This window comes from Hyla sarda, unplaced genomic scaffold (genome assembly GCF_029499605.1).
Source record: "Hyla sarda isolate aHylSar1 unplaced genomic scaffold, aHylSar1.hap1 scaffold_1386, whole genome shotgun sequence".
Taxonomy (NCBI): Eukaryota; Metazoa; Chordata; class Amphibia; order Anura; family Hylidae; genus Hyla; species Hyla sarda.
The window spans coordinates 38,594-55,519 of record NW_026608015.1 but is presented as its reverse complement, the minus strand read 5'-3'; the positions used below and the strand labels follow the sequence as shown (position 1 = coordinate 55,519).

At 45.8% G+C, this 16,926-nt stretch overlaps 7 non-coding genes across 7 annotated transcripts; all 7 read left to right on the top strand.

The window, feature by feature from the left end:
• The first annotated feature begins 1,602 nt into the window (after window positions 1-1,602).
• Window positions 1,603-1,793, top strand: LOC130306657 (U2 spliceosomal RNA). The gene has a single exon (XR_008855986.1). It is a non-coding gene; the product is annotated as a U2 spliceosomal RNA (small nuclear RNA).
• A 2,080-nt stretch (window positions 1,794-3,873) lies between these two features.
• Window positions 3,874-4,064, top strand: LOC130306656 (U2 spliceosomal RNA). Its single transcript, XR_008855985.1, has one exon. It is a non-coding gene; the product is annotated as a U2 spliceosomal RNA (small nuclear RNA).
• Window positions 4,065-6,153: 2,089 nt separating this feature from the next.
• Window positions 6,154-6,344, top strand: LOC130306655 (U2 spliceosomal RNA). Its single transcript, XR_008855984.1, has one exon. It is a non-coding gene; the product is annotated as a U2 spliceosomal RNA (small nuclear RNA).
• A 2,083-nt stretch (window positions 6,345-8,427) lies between these two features.
• On the top strand, window positions 8,428-8,618 carry LOC130306654 (U2 spliceosomal RNA). The gene has a single exon (XR_008855983.1). It is a non-coding gene; the product is annotated as a U2 spliceosomal RNA (small nuclear RNA).
• Window positions 8,619-10,701: 2,083 nt separating this feature from the next.
• LOC130306653 (U2 spliceosomal RNA) lies at window positions 10,702-10,892 on the top strand. The gene has a single exon (XR_008855982.1). It is a non-coding gene; the product is annotated as a U2 spliceosomal RNA (small nuclear RNA).
• Window positions 10,893-12,988: 2,096 nt separating this feature from the next.
• LOC130306652 (U2 spliceosomal RNA) lies at window positions 12,989-13,179 on the top strand. The gene has a single exon (XR_008855981.1). It is a non-coding gene; the product is annotated as a U2 spliceosomal RNA (small nuclear RNA).
• Window positions 13,180-15,266: 2,087 nt separating this feature from the next.
• LOC130306651 (U2 spliceosomal RNA) lies at window positions 15,267-15,457 on the top strand. Its single transcript, XR_008855980.1, has one exon. It is a non-coding gene; the product is annotated as a U2 spliceosomal RNA (small nuclear RNA).
• The last annotated feature ends 1,469 nt before the right edge of the window (window positions 15,458-16,926 follow it).

The window sequence follows — 16,926 nt, the reverse complement described above, 5'->3', positions numbered from 1 at the left end:
GGCTGTTCACACAGGTGTGTCATTGCTGTACATTGACCATGCATTGCTTCTGTGGTATTGCAAAGGCAAAGACAAATGCTTCCAGCCATCCATTGCACTAATGGATTGGTCATCAGCTGGCTGTCTATGTCCCGCATCAATATAGACCAAAGTACAGAGGGTTAGGCTATGCTATTGTGCACCTACCTGATGCATCAGAAGGTGCGAGGCCCTTGCTAAATTCTGTGCACAGACTTTGAGATCTATACTTTAGACTGTATCTAAACCTGCTCCAACATGGACTGACATTCTGGCCTACTTTCAGCCGATGCGACTTGTCTGTCGCTGAACAGTCGCTTTTTATGTATTCAGCACCTATGTATAATGTTGTAAAAATGCTCTAGAAGCTAAAGTCGCAGAAATGTCACACATATTTGGCCTGCAACTTTCTGTGCGACAAATTCAGACAGGAAAAATCAGTATAAATCCTTAGAAAATTATCCCCCAGTGTCTCCATCTGCTGGCGGTATTGAATAAGCATTGCTGCACTGATGGGGTATGCATTAGACGAAAAAAAAGAAGAAAAAGAAGAATAATACGCCCAGAAAAGAGGCGAAAAGGAGAAAAACGTAAAAAAACGTGAAAAAAAAGTAAGAGGAAGAGAAGGGAAAAAAAGGTGGAAATGGGTTTAAAAGTGATTTCGGCGGAGAAATATATATATATATATATATATATATATATATATATATACGCGCACACACACACATATATATAAACGTATTCTCCGTTGAGATATTGCAGCCGCTGCTGTGTCCAGGCCCAGGAGCCTTAGCACTGTGCTGTGATGTCACTCAATACCACTGACATCACTAGGTGTAAACAACATCTCTCCTTTGCTGTGTATGTGACTATGGAGCTGTTTGGTGATGTCGTCTATTATGGCCTTCATAGAAGCAACAGGAGATTGTTGCATCCATCTAGAACCCTCAGAACTACAGTGCTATGATGTCACTGACTTCCACAGGCCTTGCAGAGTGTAAACAACAACAACCCAGCTTTGTTGTGTATGTAACCATAGGGATTTGTGATGTCACCTAGAACCTTCACAGCAGCGACAGCTTTATGAGGAGCATCAGCACTGCTCTGCCTGAGCAGAACCATCACCGCCATAGGTTGTCAAATAACCCGGATTTAACCCACACAGGTAAGTCCAATGGGGTGCAGGCATGTCCTCTATGCTTACAGCTTCCCGTGGGTGTTGGTTTGATACCGTTTGGGGACAGCCAAGGAGGCATCTGCAGGCAACAAAGGTAGGTGTGTGCTTGTGTGTGTGTTTCCTATGCAGATCCTAAGCCCAGTGTCACATGCAAGTAGGAGGAGTAAGAAGGGTTCCTGGCAAATCCGGGTTATGGATTGCATTTAAAAAGGCCCCGTGGGAGTGCAATGGGCCCCTGTCTTGCTGCTTAGCAATAATGGTATGGGTTTAGGTTCTGCTGTGTGTACTGGTGGTTGACTGCCCCCCAGCCCAGAGTGTGCATGGAAAATTGTCTGGCAGCCTCCCTGACAGCAAGCAGTGATAGTGCCCATGAAGGGGACCTTGTTGGGCCCGCCCCTTTCACGGTTATCGCTTCTCGGCCTTTTGGCTAAGATCAAGTGTAGTATCTGTTCTTATCAGTTTAATATCTGATACGTCCCCTATCTGGGGACCATATATTAAATGGATTTTTGAGAACGGGGGCCGATTTCGAAGCTTGCTTCCGTCGCCCTATGCATTGACCCGATATGGCAGTATCTTCGGGTACAGTGCACCACCCCCTTACAGGGTTAAAAAGAAAGATTCCTACTTTCATTGCTACCTGCTTGCTGGCTAGCCAGCTAGCCAGCCCTGTGGGCCTTGCTGCTGCAGCCAAAAAACAAAAGGTGGTGGTGCTGCTGCTGCTGCTTCTGCTGCTTCTGCTTGTGTCTGGCCGCTGTTGGAGCGTCCAGGCACAGGACTTCTGCTGCTGCTGACTAAATGGCCTCCTTAATTGGATCATTTGAGTAGCCAGCACACCTGTGCAGGTAGGGCATGACATGATAGGCAGCTGCCTTGATAGCGGGTGGGTGCTGAATGTTCCTAATTGACAAAATAAGATTAATGCTTATGAAGAAATATAAAATCTCATCCCTTCCCCAATATCGCGCCACACCCCTACCCCTTAATTCCCTGGTTGAACTTGATGGACATATGTCTTTTTTCGACCGTACTAACTATGTAACTATGTAACATAACATGGGGGGGGGGGGGGTCTCCTGGCTGTTCACACAGGTGTGTCATTGCTGTACATTGACCATGCATTGCTTCTGTGGTATTGCAAAGGCAAAGACAAATGCTTCCAGCCATCCATTGCACTAATGGATTGGTCATCAGCCTGCTGTCTATGTCCCGCATCAATATAGACCAAAGTACAGAGGGTTAGGCTATGCTATTGTGCACCTACCTGATGCATCAGAAGGTGCGAGGCCCTTGCTAAATTCTGTGCACAGACTTTGAGATCTATACTTTAGACTGTATCTAAACCTGCTCCAACATGGACTGACATTCTGGCCTACTTTCAGCCGATGCGACTTGTCTGTCGCTGAACAGTCGCTTTTTATGTATTCAGCACCTATGTATAATGTTGTAAAAATGCTCTAGAAGCTAAAGTCGCAGAAATGTCACACATATTTGGCCTGCAACTTTCTGTGCGACAAATTCAGACAGGAAAAATCAGTATAAATCCTTAGAAAATTATCCCCCAGTGTCTCCATCTGCTGGCGGTATTGAATAAGCATTGCTGCACTGATGGGGTATGCATTAGACGAAAAAAAAGAAGAAAAAGAAGAATAATACGCCCAGAAAAGAGGCGAAAAGGAGAAAAACGTAAAAAAACGTGAAAAAAAAGTAAGAGGAAGAGAAGGGAAAAAAAGGTGGAAATGGGTTTAAAAGTGATTTCGGCGGAGAAATATATATATATATATATATATATATATATATATATACGCGCACACACACACATATATATAAACGTATTCTCCGTTGAGATATTGCAGCCGCTGCTGTGTCCAGGCCCAGGAGCCTTAGCACTGTGCTGTGATGTCACTCAATACCACTGACATCACTAGGTGTAAACAACATCTCTCCTTTGCTGTGTATGTGACTATGGAGCTGTTTGGTGATGTCGTCTATTATGGCCTTCATAGAAGCAACAGGAGATTGTTGCATCCATCTAGAACCCTCAGAACTACAGTGCTATGATGTCACTCACTTCCACAGGCCTTGCAGAGTGTAAACAACAACAACCCAGCTTTGTTGTGTATGTAACCATAGGGATTTGTGATGTCACCTAGAACCTTCACAGCAGCGACAGCTTTATGAGGAGCATCAGCACTGCTCTGCCTGAGCAGAACCATCACCGCCATAGGTTGTCAAATAACCCGGATTTAACCCACACAGGTAAGTCCAATGGGGTGCAGGCATGTCCTCTATGCTTACAGCTTCCCGTGGGTGTTGGTTTGATACCGTTTGGGGACAGCCAAGGAGGCATCTGCAGGCAACAAAGGTAGGTGTGTGCTTGTGTGTGTGTTTCCTATGCAGATCCTAAGCCCAGTGTCACATGCAAGTAGGAGGAGTAAGAAGGGTTCCTGGCAAATCCGGGTTATGGATTGCATTTAAAAAGGCCCCGTGGGAGTGCAATGGGCCCCTGTCTTGCTGCTTAGCAATAATGGTATGGGTTTAGGTTCTGCTGTGTGTACTGGTGGTTGACTGCCCCCCAGCCCAGAGTGTGCATGGAAAATTGTCTGGCAGCCTCCCTGACAGCAAGCAGTGATAGTGCCCATGAAGGGGACCTTGTTGGGCCCGCCCCTTTCACGGTTATCGCTTCTCGGCCTTTTGGCTAAGATCAAGTGTAGTATCTGTTCTTATCAGTTTAATATCTGATACGTCCCCTATCTGGGGACCATATATTAAATGGATTTTTGAGAACGGGGGCCGATTTCGAAGCTTGCTTCCGTCGCCCTATGCATTGACCCGATATGGCAGTATCTTCGGGTACAGTGCACCACCCCCTTACAGGGTTAAAAAGAAAGATTCCTACTTTCATTGCTACCTGCTTGCTGGCTAGCCAGCTAGCCAGCCCTGTGGGCCTTGCTGCTGCAGCCAAAAAACAAAAGGTGGTGCTGCTGCTGCTGCTTCTGCTGCTTCTGCTTGTGTCTGGCCGCTGTTGGAGCGTCCAGGCACAGGACTTCTGCTGCTGCTGACTAAATGGCCTCCTTAATTGGATCATTTGAGTAGCCAGCACACCTGTGCAGGTAGGGCATGACATGATAGGCAGCTGCCTTGATAGCGGGTGGGTGCTGAATGTTCCTAATTGACAAAATAAGATTAATGCTTATGAAGAAATATAAAATCTCATCCCTTCCCCAATATCGCGCCACACCCCTACCCCTTAATTCCCTGGTTGAACTTGATGGACATATGTCTTTTTTCGACCGTACTAACTATGTAACTATGTAACATAACATGGGGGGGGGGGGGGGGGGTCTCCTGGCTGTTCACACAGGTGTGTCATTGCTGTACATTGACCATGCATTGCTTCTGTGGTATTGCAAAGGCAAAGACAAATGCTTCCAGCCATCCATTGCACTAATGGATTGGTCATCAGCTGGCTGTCTATGTCCCGCATCAATATAGACCAAAGTACAGAGGGTTAGGCTATGCTATTGTGCACCTACCTGATGCATCAGAAGGTGCGAGGCCCTTGCTAAATTCTGTGCACAGACTTTGAGATCTATACTTTAGACTGTATCTAAACCTGCTCCAACATGGACTGACATTCTGGCCTACTTTCAGCCGATGCGACTTGTCTGTCGCTGAACAGTCGCTTTTTATGTATTCAGCACCTATGTATAATGTTGTAAAAATGCTCTAGAAGCTAAAGTCGCAGAAATGTCACACATATTTGGCCTGCAACTTTCTGTGCGACAAATTCAGACAGGAAAAATCAGTATAAATCCTTAGAAAATTATCCCCCAGTGTCTCCATCTGCTGGCGGTATTGAATAAGCATTGCTGCACTGATGGGGTATGCATTAGACGAAAAAAAAGAAGAAAAAGAAGAATAATACGCCCAGAAAAGAGGCGAAAAGGAGAAAAACGTAAAAAAACGTGAAAAAAAAGTAAGAGGAAGAGAAGGGAAAAAAAGGTGGAAATGGGTTTAAAAGTGATTTCGGCGGAGAAATATATATATATATATATATATATATATATATATATATATATATACGCGCACACACACACATATATATAAACGTATTCTCCGTTGAGATATTGCAGCCGCTGCTGTGTCCAGGCCCAGGAGCCTTAGCACTGTGCTGTGATGTCACTCAATACCACTGACATCACTAGGTGTAAACAACATCTCTCCTTTGCTGTGTATGTGACTATGGAGCTGTTTGGTGATGTCGTCTATTATGGCCTTCATAGAAGCAACAGGAGATTGTTGCATCCATCTAGAACCCTCAGAACTACAGTGCTATGATGTCACTCACTTCCACAGGCCTTGCAGAGTGTAAACAACAACAACCCAGCTTTGTTGTGTATGTAACCATAGGGATTTGTGATGTCACCTAGAACCTTCACAGCAGCGACAGCTTTATGAGGAGCATCAGCACTGCTCTGCCTGAGCAGAACCATCACCGCCATAGGTTGTCAAATAACCCGGATTTAACCCACACAGGTAAGTCCAATGGGGTGCAGGCATGTCCTCTATGCTTACAGCTTCCCGTGGGTGTTGGTTTGATACCGTTTGGGGACAGCCAAGGAGGCATCTGCAGGCAACAAAGGTAGGTGTGTGCTTGTGTGTGTGTTTCCTATGCAGATCCTAAGCCCAGTGTCACATGCAAGTAGGAGGAGTAAGAAGGGTTCCTGGCAAATCCGGGTTATGGATTGCATTTAAAAAGGCCCCGTGGGAGTGCAATGGGCCCCTGTCTTGCTGCTTAGCAATAATGGTATGGGTTTAGGTTCTGCTGTGTGTACTGGTGGTTGACTGCCCCCCAGCCCAGAGTGTGCATGGAAAATTGTCTGGCAGCCTCCCTGACAGCAAGCAGTGATAGTGCCCATGAAGGGGACCTTGTTGGGCCCGCCCCTTTCACGGTTATCGCTTCTCGGCCTTTTGGCTAAGATCAAGTGTAGTATCTGTTCTTATCAGTTTAATATCTGATACGTCCCCTATCTGGGGACCATATATTAAATGGATTTTTGAGAACGGGGGCCGATTTCGAAGCTTGCTTCCGTCGCCCTATGCATTGACCCGATATGGCAGTATCTTCGGGTACAGTGCACCACCCCCTTACAGGGTTAAAAAGAAAGATTCCTACTTTCATTGCTACCTGCTTGCTGGCTAGCCAGCTAGCCAGCCCTGTGGGCCTTGCTGCTGCAGCCAAAAAACAAAAGGTGGTGCTGCTGCTGCTGCTTCTGCTGCTTCTGCTTGTGTCTGGCCGCTGTTGGAGCGTCCAGGCACAGGACTTCTGCTGCTGCTGACTAAATGGCCTCCTTAATTGGATCATTTGAGTAGCCAGCACACCTGTGCAGGTAGGGCATGACATGATAGGCAGCTGCCTTGATAGCGGGTGGGTGCTGAATGTTCCTAATTGACAAAATAAGATTAATGCTTATGAAGAAATATAAAATCTCATCCCTTCCCCAATATCGCGCCACACCCCTACCCCTTAATTCCCTGGTTGAACTTGATGGACATATGTCTTTTTTCGACCGTACTAACTATGTAACTATGTAACATAACATGGGGGGGGGGGGGGTCTCCTGGCTGTTCACACAGGTGTGTCATTGCTGTACATTGACCATGCATTGCTTCTGTGGTATTGCAAAGGCAAAGACAAATGCTTCCAGCCATCCATTGCACTAATGGATTGGTCATCAGCTGGCTGTCTATGTCCCGCATCAATATAGACCAAAGTACAGAGGGTTAGGCTATGCTATTGTGCACCTACCTGATGCATCAGAAGGTGCGAGGCCCTTGCTAAATTCTGTGCACAGACTTTGAGATCTATACTTTAGACTGTATCTAAACCTGCTCCAACATGGACTGACATTCTGGCCTACTTTCAGCCGATGCGACTTGTCTGTCGCTGAACAGTCGCTTTTTATGTATTCAGCACCTATGTATAATGTTGTAAAAATGCTCTAGAAGCTAAAGTCGCAGAAATGTCACACATATTTGGCCTGCAACTTTCTGTGCGACAAATTCAGACAGGAAAAATCAGTATAAATCCTTAGAAAATTATCCCCCAGTGTCTCCATCTGCTGGCGGTATTGAATAAGCATTGCTGCACTGATGGGGTATGCATTAGACGAAAAAAAAGAAGAAAAAGAAGAATAATACGCCCAGAAAAGAGGCGAAAAGGAGAAAAACGTAAAAAAACGTGAAAAAAAAGTAAGAGGAAGAGAAGGGAAAAAAAGGTGGAAATGGGTTTAAAAGTGATTTCGGCGGAGAAATATATATATATATATATATATATATATATATATATATATATACGCGCACACACACACATATATATAAACGTATTCTCCGTTGAGATATTGCAGCCGCTGCTGTGTCCAGGCCCAGGAGCCTTAGCACTGTGCTGTGATGTCACTCAATACCACTGACATCACTAGGTGTAAACAACATCTCTCCTTTGCTGTGTATGTGACTATGGAGCTGTTTGGTGATGTCGTCTATTATGGCCTTCATAGAAGCAACAGGAGATTGTTGCATCCATCTAGAACCCTCAGAACTACAGTGCTATGATGTCACTCACTTCCACAGGCCTTGCAGAGTGTAAACAACAACAACCCAGCTTTGTTGTGTATGTAACCATAGGGATTTGTGATGTCACCTAGAACCTTCACAGCAGCGACAGCTTTATGAGGAGCATCAGCACTGCTCTGCCTGAGCAGAACCATCACCGCCATAGGTTGTCAAATAACCCGGATTTAACCCACACAGGTAAGTCCAATGGGGTGCAGGCATGTCCTCTATGCTTACAGCTTCCCGTGGGTGTTGGTTTGATACCGTTTGGGGACAGCCAAGGAGGCATCTGGAGGCAACAAAGGTAGGTGTGTGCTTGTGTGTGTGTTTCCTATGCAGATCCTAAGCCCAGTGTCACATGCAAGTAGGAGGAGTAAGAAGGGTTCCTGGCAAATCCGGGTTATGGATTGCATTTAAAAAGGCCCCGTGGGAGTGCAATGGGCCCCTGTCTTGCTGCTTAGCAATAATGGTATGGGTTTAGGTTCTGCTGTGTGTACTGGTGGTTGACTGCCCCCCAGCCCAGAGTGTGCATGGAAAATTGTCTGGCAGCCTCCCTGACAGCAAGCAGTGATAGTGCCCATGAAGGGGACCTTGTTGGGCCCGCCCCTTTCACGGTTATCGCTTCTCGGCCTTTTGGCTAAGATCAAGTGTAGTATCTGTTCTTATCAGTTTAATATCTGATACGTCCCCTATCTGGGGACCATATATTAAATGGATTTTTGAGAACGGGGGCCGATTTCGAAGCTTGCTTCCGTCGCCCTATGCATTGACCCGATATGGCAGTATCTTCGGGTACAGTGCACCACCCCCTTACAGGGTTAAAAAGAAAGATTCCTACTTTCATTGCTACCTGCTTGCTGGCTAGCCAGCTAGCCAGCCCTGTGGGCCTTGCTGCTGCAGCCAAAAAACAAAAGGTGGTGCTGCTGCTGCTGCTTCTGCTGCTTCTGCTTGTGTCTGGCCGCTGTTGGAGCGTCCAGGCACAGGACTTCTGCTGCTGCTGACTAAATGGCCTCCTTAATTGGATCATTTGAGTAGCCAGCACACCTGTGCAGGTAGGGCATGACATGATAGGCAGCTGCCTTGATAGCGGGTGGGTGCTGAATGTTCCTAATTGACAAAATAAGATTAATGCTTATGAAGAAATATAAAATCTCATCCCTTCCCCAATATCGCGCCACACCCCTACCCCTTAATTCCCTGGTTGAACTTGATGGACATATGTCTTTTTTCGACCGTACTAACTATGTAACTATGTAACATAACATGGGGGGGGGGGGGGGGTCTCCTGGCTGTTCACACAGGTGTGTCATTGCTGTACATTGACCATGCATTGCTTCTGTGGTATTGCAAAGGCAAAGACAAATGCTTCCAGCCATCCATTGCACTAATGGATTGGTCATCAGCTGGCTGTCTATGTCCCGCATCAATATAGACCAAAGTACAGAGGGTGAGGGTTAGGCTATGCTATTGTGCACCTACCTGATGCATCAGAAGGTGCGAGGCCCTTGCTAAATTCTGTGCACAGACTTTGAGATCTATACTTTAGACTGTATCTAAACCTGCTCCAACATGGACTGACATTCTGGCCTACTTTCAGCCGATGCGACTTGTCTGTCGCTGAACAGTCGCTTTTTATGTATTCAGCACCTATGTATAATGTTGTAAAAATGCTCTAGAAGCTAAAGTCGCAGAAATGTCACACATATTTGGCCTGCAACTTTCTGTGCGACAAATTCAGACAGGAAAAATCAGTATAAATCCTTAGAAAATTATCCCCCAGTGTCTCCATCTGCTGGCGGTATTGAATAAGCATTGCTGCACTGATGGGGTATGCATTAGACGAAAAAAAAGAAGAAAAAGAAGAATAATACGCCCAGAAAAGAGGCGAAAAGGAGAAAAACGTAAAAAAACGTGAAAAAAAAGTAAGAGGAAGAGAAGGGAAAAAAAGGTGGAAATGGGTTTAAAAGTGATTTCGGCGGAGAAATATATATATATATATATATATATATATATATATACGCGCACACACACACATATATATAAACGTATTCTCCGTTGAGATATTGCAGCCGCTGCTGTGTCCAGGCCCAGGAGCCTTAGCACTGTGCTGTGATGTCACTCAATACCACTGACATCACTAGGTGTAAACAACATCTCTCCTTTGCTGTGTATGTGACTATGGAGCTGTTTGGTGATGTCGTCTATTATGGCCTTCATAGAAGCAACAGGAGATTGTTGCATCCATCTAGAACCCTCAGAACTACAGTGCTATGATGTCACTCACTTCCACAGGCCTTGCAGAGTGTAAACAACAACAACCCAGCTTTGTTGTGTATGTAACCATAGGGATTTGTGATGTCACCTAGAACCTTCACAGCAGCGACAGCTTTATGAGGAGCATCAGCACTGCTCTGCCTGAGCAGAACCATCACCGCCATAGGTTGTCAAATAACCCGGATTTAACCCACACAGGTAAGTCCAATGGGGTGCAGGCATGTCCTCTATGCTTACAGCTTCCCGTGGGTGTTGGTTTGATACCGTTTGGGGACAGCCAAGGAGGCATCTGCAGGCAACAAAGGTAGGTGTGTGCTTGTGTGTGTGTTTCCTATGCAGATCCTAAGCCCAGTGTCACATGCAAGTAGGAGGAGTAAGAAGGGTTCCTGGCAAATCCGGGTTATGGATTGCATTTAAAAAGGCCCCGTGGGAGTGCAATGGGCCCCTGTCTTGCTGCTTAGCAATAATGGTATGGGTTTAGGTTCTGCTGTGTGTACTGGTGGTTGACTGCCCCCCAGCCCAGAGTGTGCATGGAAAATTGTCTGGCAGCCTCCCTGACAGCAAGCAGTGATAGTGCCCATGAAGGGGACCTTGTTGGGCCCGCCCCTTTCACGGTTATCGCTTCTCGGCCTTTTGGCTAAGATCAAGTGTAGTATCTGTTCTTATCAGTTTAATATCTGATACGTCCCCTATCTGGGGACCATATATTAAATGGATTTTTGAGAACGGGGGCCGATTTCGAAGCTTGCTTCCGTCGCCCTATGCATTGACCCGATATGGCAGTATCTTCGGGTACAGTGCACCACCCCCTTACAGGGTTAAAAAGAAAGATTCCTACTTTCATTGCTACCTGCTTGCTGGCTAGCCAGCTAGCCAGCCCTGTGGGCCTTGCTGCTGCAGCCAAAAAACAAAAGGTGGTGCTGCTGCTGCTGCTTCTGCTGCTTCTGCTTGTGTCTGGCCGCTGTTGGAGCGTCCAGGCACAGGACTTCTGCTGCTGCTGACTAAATGGCCTCCTTAATTGGATCATTTGAGTAGCCAGCACACCTGTGCAGGTAGGGCATGACATGATAGGCAGCTGCCTTGATAGCGGGTGGGTGCTGAATGTTCCTAATTGACAAAATAAGATTAATGCTTATGAAGAAATATAAAATCTCATCCCTTCCCCAATATCGCGCCACACCCCTACCCCTTAATTCCCTGGTTGAACTTGATGGACATATGTCTTTTTTCGACCGTACTAACTATGTAACTATGTAACATAACATGGGGGGGGGGGGGGGGTCTCCTGGCTGTTCACACAGGTGTGTCATTGCTGTACATTGACCATGCATTGCTTCTGTGGTATTGCAAAGGCAAAGACAAATGCTTCCAGCCATCCATTGCACTAATGGATTGGTCATCAGCTGGCTGTCTATGTCCCGCATCAATATAGACCAAAGTACAGAGGGTTAGGCTATGCTATTGTGCACCTACCTGATGCATCAGAAGGTGCGAGGCCCTTGCTAAATTCTGTGCACAGACTTTGAGATCTATACTTTAGACTGTATCTAAACCTGCTCCAACATGGACTGACATTCTGGCCTACTTTCAGCCGATGCGACTTGTCTGTCGCTGAACAGTCGCTTTTTATGTATTCAGCACCTATGTATAATGTTGTAAAAATGCTCTTGAAGCTAAAGTCGCAGAAATGTCACACATATTTGGCCTGCAACTTTCTGTGCGACAAATTCAGACAGGAAAAATCAGTATAAATCCTTAGAAAATTATCCCCCAGTGTCTCCATCTGCTGGCGGTATTGAATAAGCATTGCTGCACTGATGGGGTATGCATTAGACGAAAAAAAAGAAGAAAAAGAAGAATAATACGCCCAGAAAAGAGGCGAAAAGGAGAAAAACGTAAAAAAACGTGAAAAAAAAGTAAGAGGAAGAGAAGGGAAAAAAAGGTGGAAATGGGTTTAAAAGTGATTTCGGCGGAGAATATATATATATATATATATATATATATATATATATATATATATATATATATACGCGCACACACACACATATATATAAACGTATTCTCCGTTGAGATATTGCAGCCGCTGCTGTGTCCAGGCCCAGGAGCCTTAGCACTGTGCTGTGATGTCACTCAATACCACTGACATCACTAGGTGTAAAAACAACATCTCTCCTTTGCTGTGTATGTGACTATGGAGCTGTTTGGTGATGTCGTCTATTATGGCCTTCATAGAAGCAACAGGAGATTGTTGCATCCATCTAGAACCCTCAGAACTACAGTGCTATGATGTCACTCACTTCCACAGGCCTTGCAGAGTGTAAACAACAACAACCCAGCTTTGTTGTGTATGTAACCATAGGGATTTGTGATGTCACCTAGAACCTTCACAGCAGCGACAGCTTTATGAGGAGCATCAGCACTGCTCTGCCTGAGCAGAACCATCACCGCCATAGGTTGTCAAATAACCCGGATTTAACCCACACAGGTAAGTCCAATGGGGTGCAGGCATGTCCTCTATGCTTACAGCTTCCCGTGGGTGTTGGTTTGATACCGTTTGGGGACAGCCAAGGAGGCATCTGCAGGCAACAAAGGTAGGTGTGTGCTTGTGTGTGTGTTTCCTATGCAGATCCTAAGCCCAGTGTCACATGCAAGTAGGAGGAGTAAGAAGGGTTCCTGGCAAATCCGGGTTATGGATTGCATTTAAAAAGGCCCCGTGGGAGTGCAATGGGCCCCTGTCTTGCTGCTTAGCAATAATGGTATGGGTTTAGGTTCTGCTGTGTGTACTGGTGGTTGACTGCCCCCCAGCCCAGAGTGTGCATGGAAAATTGTCTGGCAGCCTCCCTGACAGCAAGCAGTGATAGTGCCCATGAAGGGGACCTTGTTGGGCCCGCCCCTTTCACGGTTATCGCTTCTCGGCCTTTTGGCTAAGATCAAGTGTAGTATCTGTTCTTATCAGTTTAATATCTGATACGTCCCCTATCTGGGGACCATATATTAAATGGATTTTTGAGAACGGGGGCCGATTTCGAAGCTTGCTTCCGTCGCCCTATGCATTGACCCGATATGGCAGTATCTTCGGGTACAGTGCACCACCCCCTTACAGGGTTAAAAAGAAAGATTCCTACTTTCATTGCTACCTGCTTGCTGGCTAGCCAGCTAGCCAGCCCTGTGGGCCTTGCTGCTGCAGCCAAAAAACAAAAGGTGGTGCTGCTGCTGCTGCTTCTGCTGCTTCTGCTTGTGTCTGGCCGCTGTTGGAGCGTCCAGGCACAGGACTTCTGCTGCTGCTGACTAAATGGCCTCCTTAATTGGATCATTTGAGTAGCCAGCACACCTGTGCAGGTAGGGCATGACATGATAGGCAGCTGCCTTGATAGCGGGTGGGTGCTGAATGTTCCTAATTGACAAAATAAGATTAATGCTTATGAAGAAATATAAAATCTCATCCCTTCCCCAATATCGCGCCACACCCCTACCCCTTAATTCCCTGGTTGAACTTGATGGACATATGTCTTTTTTCGACCGTACTAACTATGTAACTATGTAACATAACATGGGGGGGGGGGGGGGGTCTCCTGGCTGTTCACACAGGTGTGTCATTGCTGTACATTGACCATGCATTGCTTCTGTGGTATTGCAAAGGCAAAGACAAATGCTTCCAGCCATCCATTGCACTAATGGATTGGTCATCAGCTGGCTGTCTATGTCCCGCATCAATATAGACCAAAGTACAGAGGGTTAGGCTATGCTATTGTGCACCTACCTGATGCATCAGAAGGTGCGAGGCCCTTGCTAAATTCTGTGCACAGACTTTGAGATCTATACTTTAGACTGTATCTAAACCTGCTCCAACATGGACTGACATTCTGGCCTACTTTCAGCCGATGAGACTTGTCTGTCGCTGAACAGTCGCTTTTTATGTATTCAGCACCTATGTATAATGTTGTAAAAATGCTCTAGAAGCTAAAGTCGCAGAAATGTCACACATATTTGGCCTGCAACTTTCTGTGCGACAAATTCAGACAGGAAAAATCAGTATAAATCCTTAGAAAATTATCCCCCAGTGTCTCCATCTGCTGGCGGTATTGAATAAGCATTGCTGCACTGATGGGGTATGCATTAGACGAAAAAAAAGAAGAAAAAGAAGAATAATACGCCCAGAAAAGAGGCGAAAAGGAGAAAAACGTAAAAAAACGTGAAAAAAAAGTAAGAGGAAGAGAAGGGAAAAAAAGGTGGAAATGGGTTTAAAAGTGATTTCGGCGGAGAAATATATATATATATATATATATATATATATATATATATATATATACGCGCACACACACACATATATATAAACGTATTCTCCGTTGAGATATTGCAGCCGCTGCTGTGTCCAGGCCCAGGAGCCTTAGCACTGTGCTGTGATGTCACTCAATACCACTGACATCACTAGGTGTAAACAACATCTCTCCTTTGCTGTGTATGTGACTATGGAGCTGTTTGGTGATGTCGTCTATTATGGCCTTCATAGAAGCAACAGGAGATTGTTGCATCCATCTAGAACCCTCAGAACTACAGTGCTATGATGTCACTCACTTCCACAGGCCTTGCAGAGTGTAAACAACAACAACCCAGCTTTGTTGTGTATGTAACCATAGGGATTTGTGATGTCACCTAGAACCTTCACAGCAGCGACAGCTTTATGAGGAGCATCAGCACTGCTCTGCCTGAGCAGAACCATCACCGCCATAGGTTGTCAAATAACCCGGATTTAACCCACACAGGTAAGTCCAATGGGGTGCAGGCATGTCCTCTATGCTTACAGCTTCCCGTGGGTGTTGGTTTGATACCGTTTGGGGACAGCCAAGGAGGCATCTGCAGGCAACAAAGGTAGGTGTGTGCTTGTGTGTGTGTTTCCTATGCAGATCCTAAGCCCAGTGTCACATGCAAGTAGGAGGAGTAAGAAGGGTTCCTGGCAAATCCGGGTTATGGATTGCATTTAAAAAGGCCCCGTGGGAGTGCAATGGGCCCCTGTCTTGCTGCTTAGCAATAATGGTATGGGTTTAGGTTCTGCTGTGTGTACTGGTGGTTGACTGCCCCCCAGCCCAGAGTGTGCATGGAAAATTGTCTGGCAGCCTCCCTGACAGCAAGCAGTGATAGTGCCCATGAAGGGGACCTTGTTGGGCCCGCCCCTTTCACGGTTATCGCTTCTCGGCCTTTTGGCTAAGATCAAGTGTAGTATCTGTTCTTATCAGTTTAATATCTGATACGTCCCCTATCTGGGGACCATATATTAAATGGATTTTTGAGAACGGGGGCCGATTTCGAAGCTTGCTTCCGTCGCCCTATGCATTGACCCGATATGGCAGTATCTTCGGGTACAGTGCACCACCCCCTTACAGGGTTAAAAAGAAAGATTCCTACTTTCATTGCTACCTGCTTGCTGGCTAGCCAGCTAGCCAGCCCTGTGGGCCTTGCTGCTGCAGCCAAAAAACAAAAGGTGGTGCTGCTGCTGCTGCTGCTGCTGCTTCTGCTGCTTCTGCTTGTGTCTGGCCGCTGTTGGAGCGTCCAGGCACAGGACTTCTGCTGCTGCTGACTAAATGGCCTCCTTAATTGGATCATTTGAGTAGCCAGCACACCTGTGCAGGTAGGGCATGACATGATAGGCAGCTGCCTTGATAGCGGGTGGGTGCTGAATGTTCCTAATTGACAAAATAAGATTAATGCTTATGAAGAAATATAAAATCTCATCCCTTCCCCAATATCGCGCCACACCCCTACCCCTTAATTCCCTGGTTGAACTTGATGGACATATGTCTTTTTTCGACCGTACTAACTATGTAACTATGTAACATAACATGGGGGGGGGGGGGGTCTCCTGGCTGTTCACACAGGTGTGTCATTGCTGTACATTGACCATGCATTGCTTCTGTGGTATTGCAAAGGCAAAGACAAATGCTTCCAGCCATCCATTGCACTAATGGATTGGTCATCAGCTGGCTGTCTATGTCCCGCATCAATATAGACCAAAGTACAGAGGGTTAGGCTATGCTATTGTGCACCTACCTGATGCATCAGAAGGTGCGAGGCCCTTGCTAAATTCTGTGCACAGACTTTGAGATCTATACTTTAGACTGTATCTAAACCTGCTCCAACATGGACTGACATTCTGGCCTACTTTCAGCCGATGCGACTTGTCTGTCGCTGAACAGTCGCTTTTTATGTATTCAGCACCTATGTATAATGTTGTAAAAATGCTCTAGAAGCTAAAGTCGCAGAAATGTCACACATATTTGGCCTGCAACTTTCTGTGCGACAAATTCAGACAGGAAAAATCAGTATAAATCCTTAGAAAATTATCCCCCAGTGTCTCCATCTGCTGGCGGTATTGAATAAGCATTGCTGCACTGATGGGGTATGCATTAGACGAAAAAAAAGAAGAAAAAGAAGAATAATACGCCCAGAAAAGAGGCGAAAAGGAGAAAAACGTAAAAAAACGTGAAAAAAAAGTAAGAGGAAGAGAAGGGAAAAAAAGGTGGAAATGGGTTTAAAAGTGATTTCGGCGGAGTATATATATATATATATATATATATATATATATATATATATATATATACGCGCACACACACACATATATATAAACGTATTCTCCGTTGAGATATTGCAGCCGCTGCTGTGTCCAGGCCCAGGAGCCTTAGCACTGTGCTGTGATGTCACTCAATACCACTGACATCACTAGGTGTAAACAACATCTCTCCTTTGCTGTGTATGTGACTATGGAGCTGTTTGGTGATGTCGTCTATTATGGCCTTCATAGAAGCAACAGGAGATTGTTGCATCCATCTAGAACCCTCAGAACTACA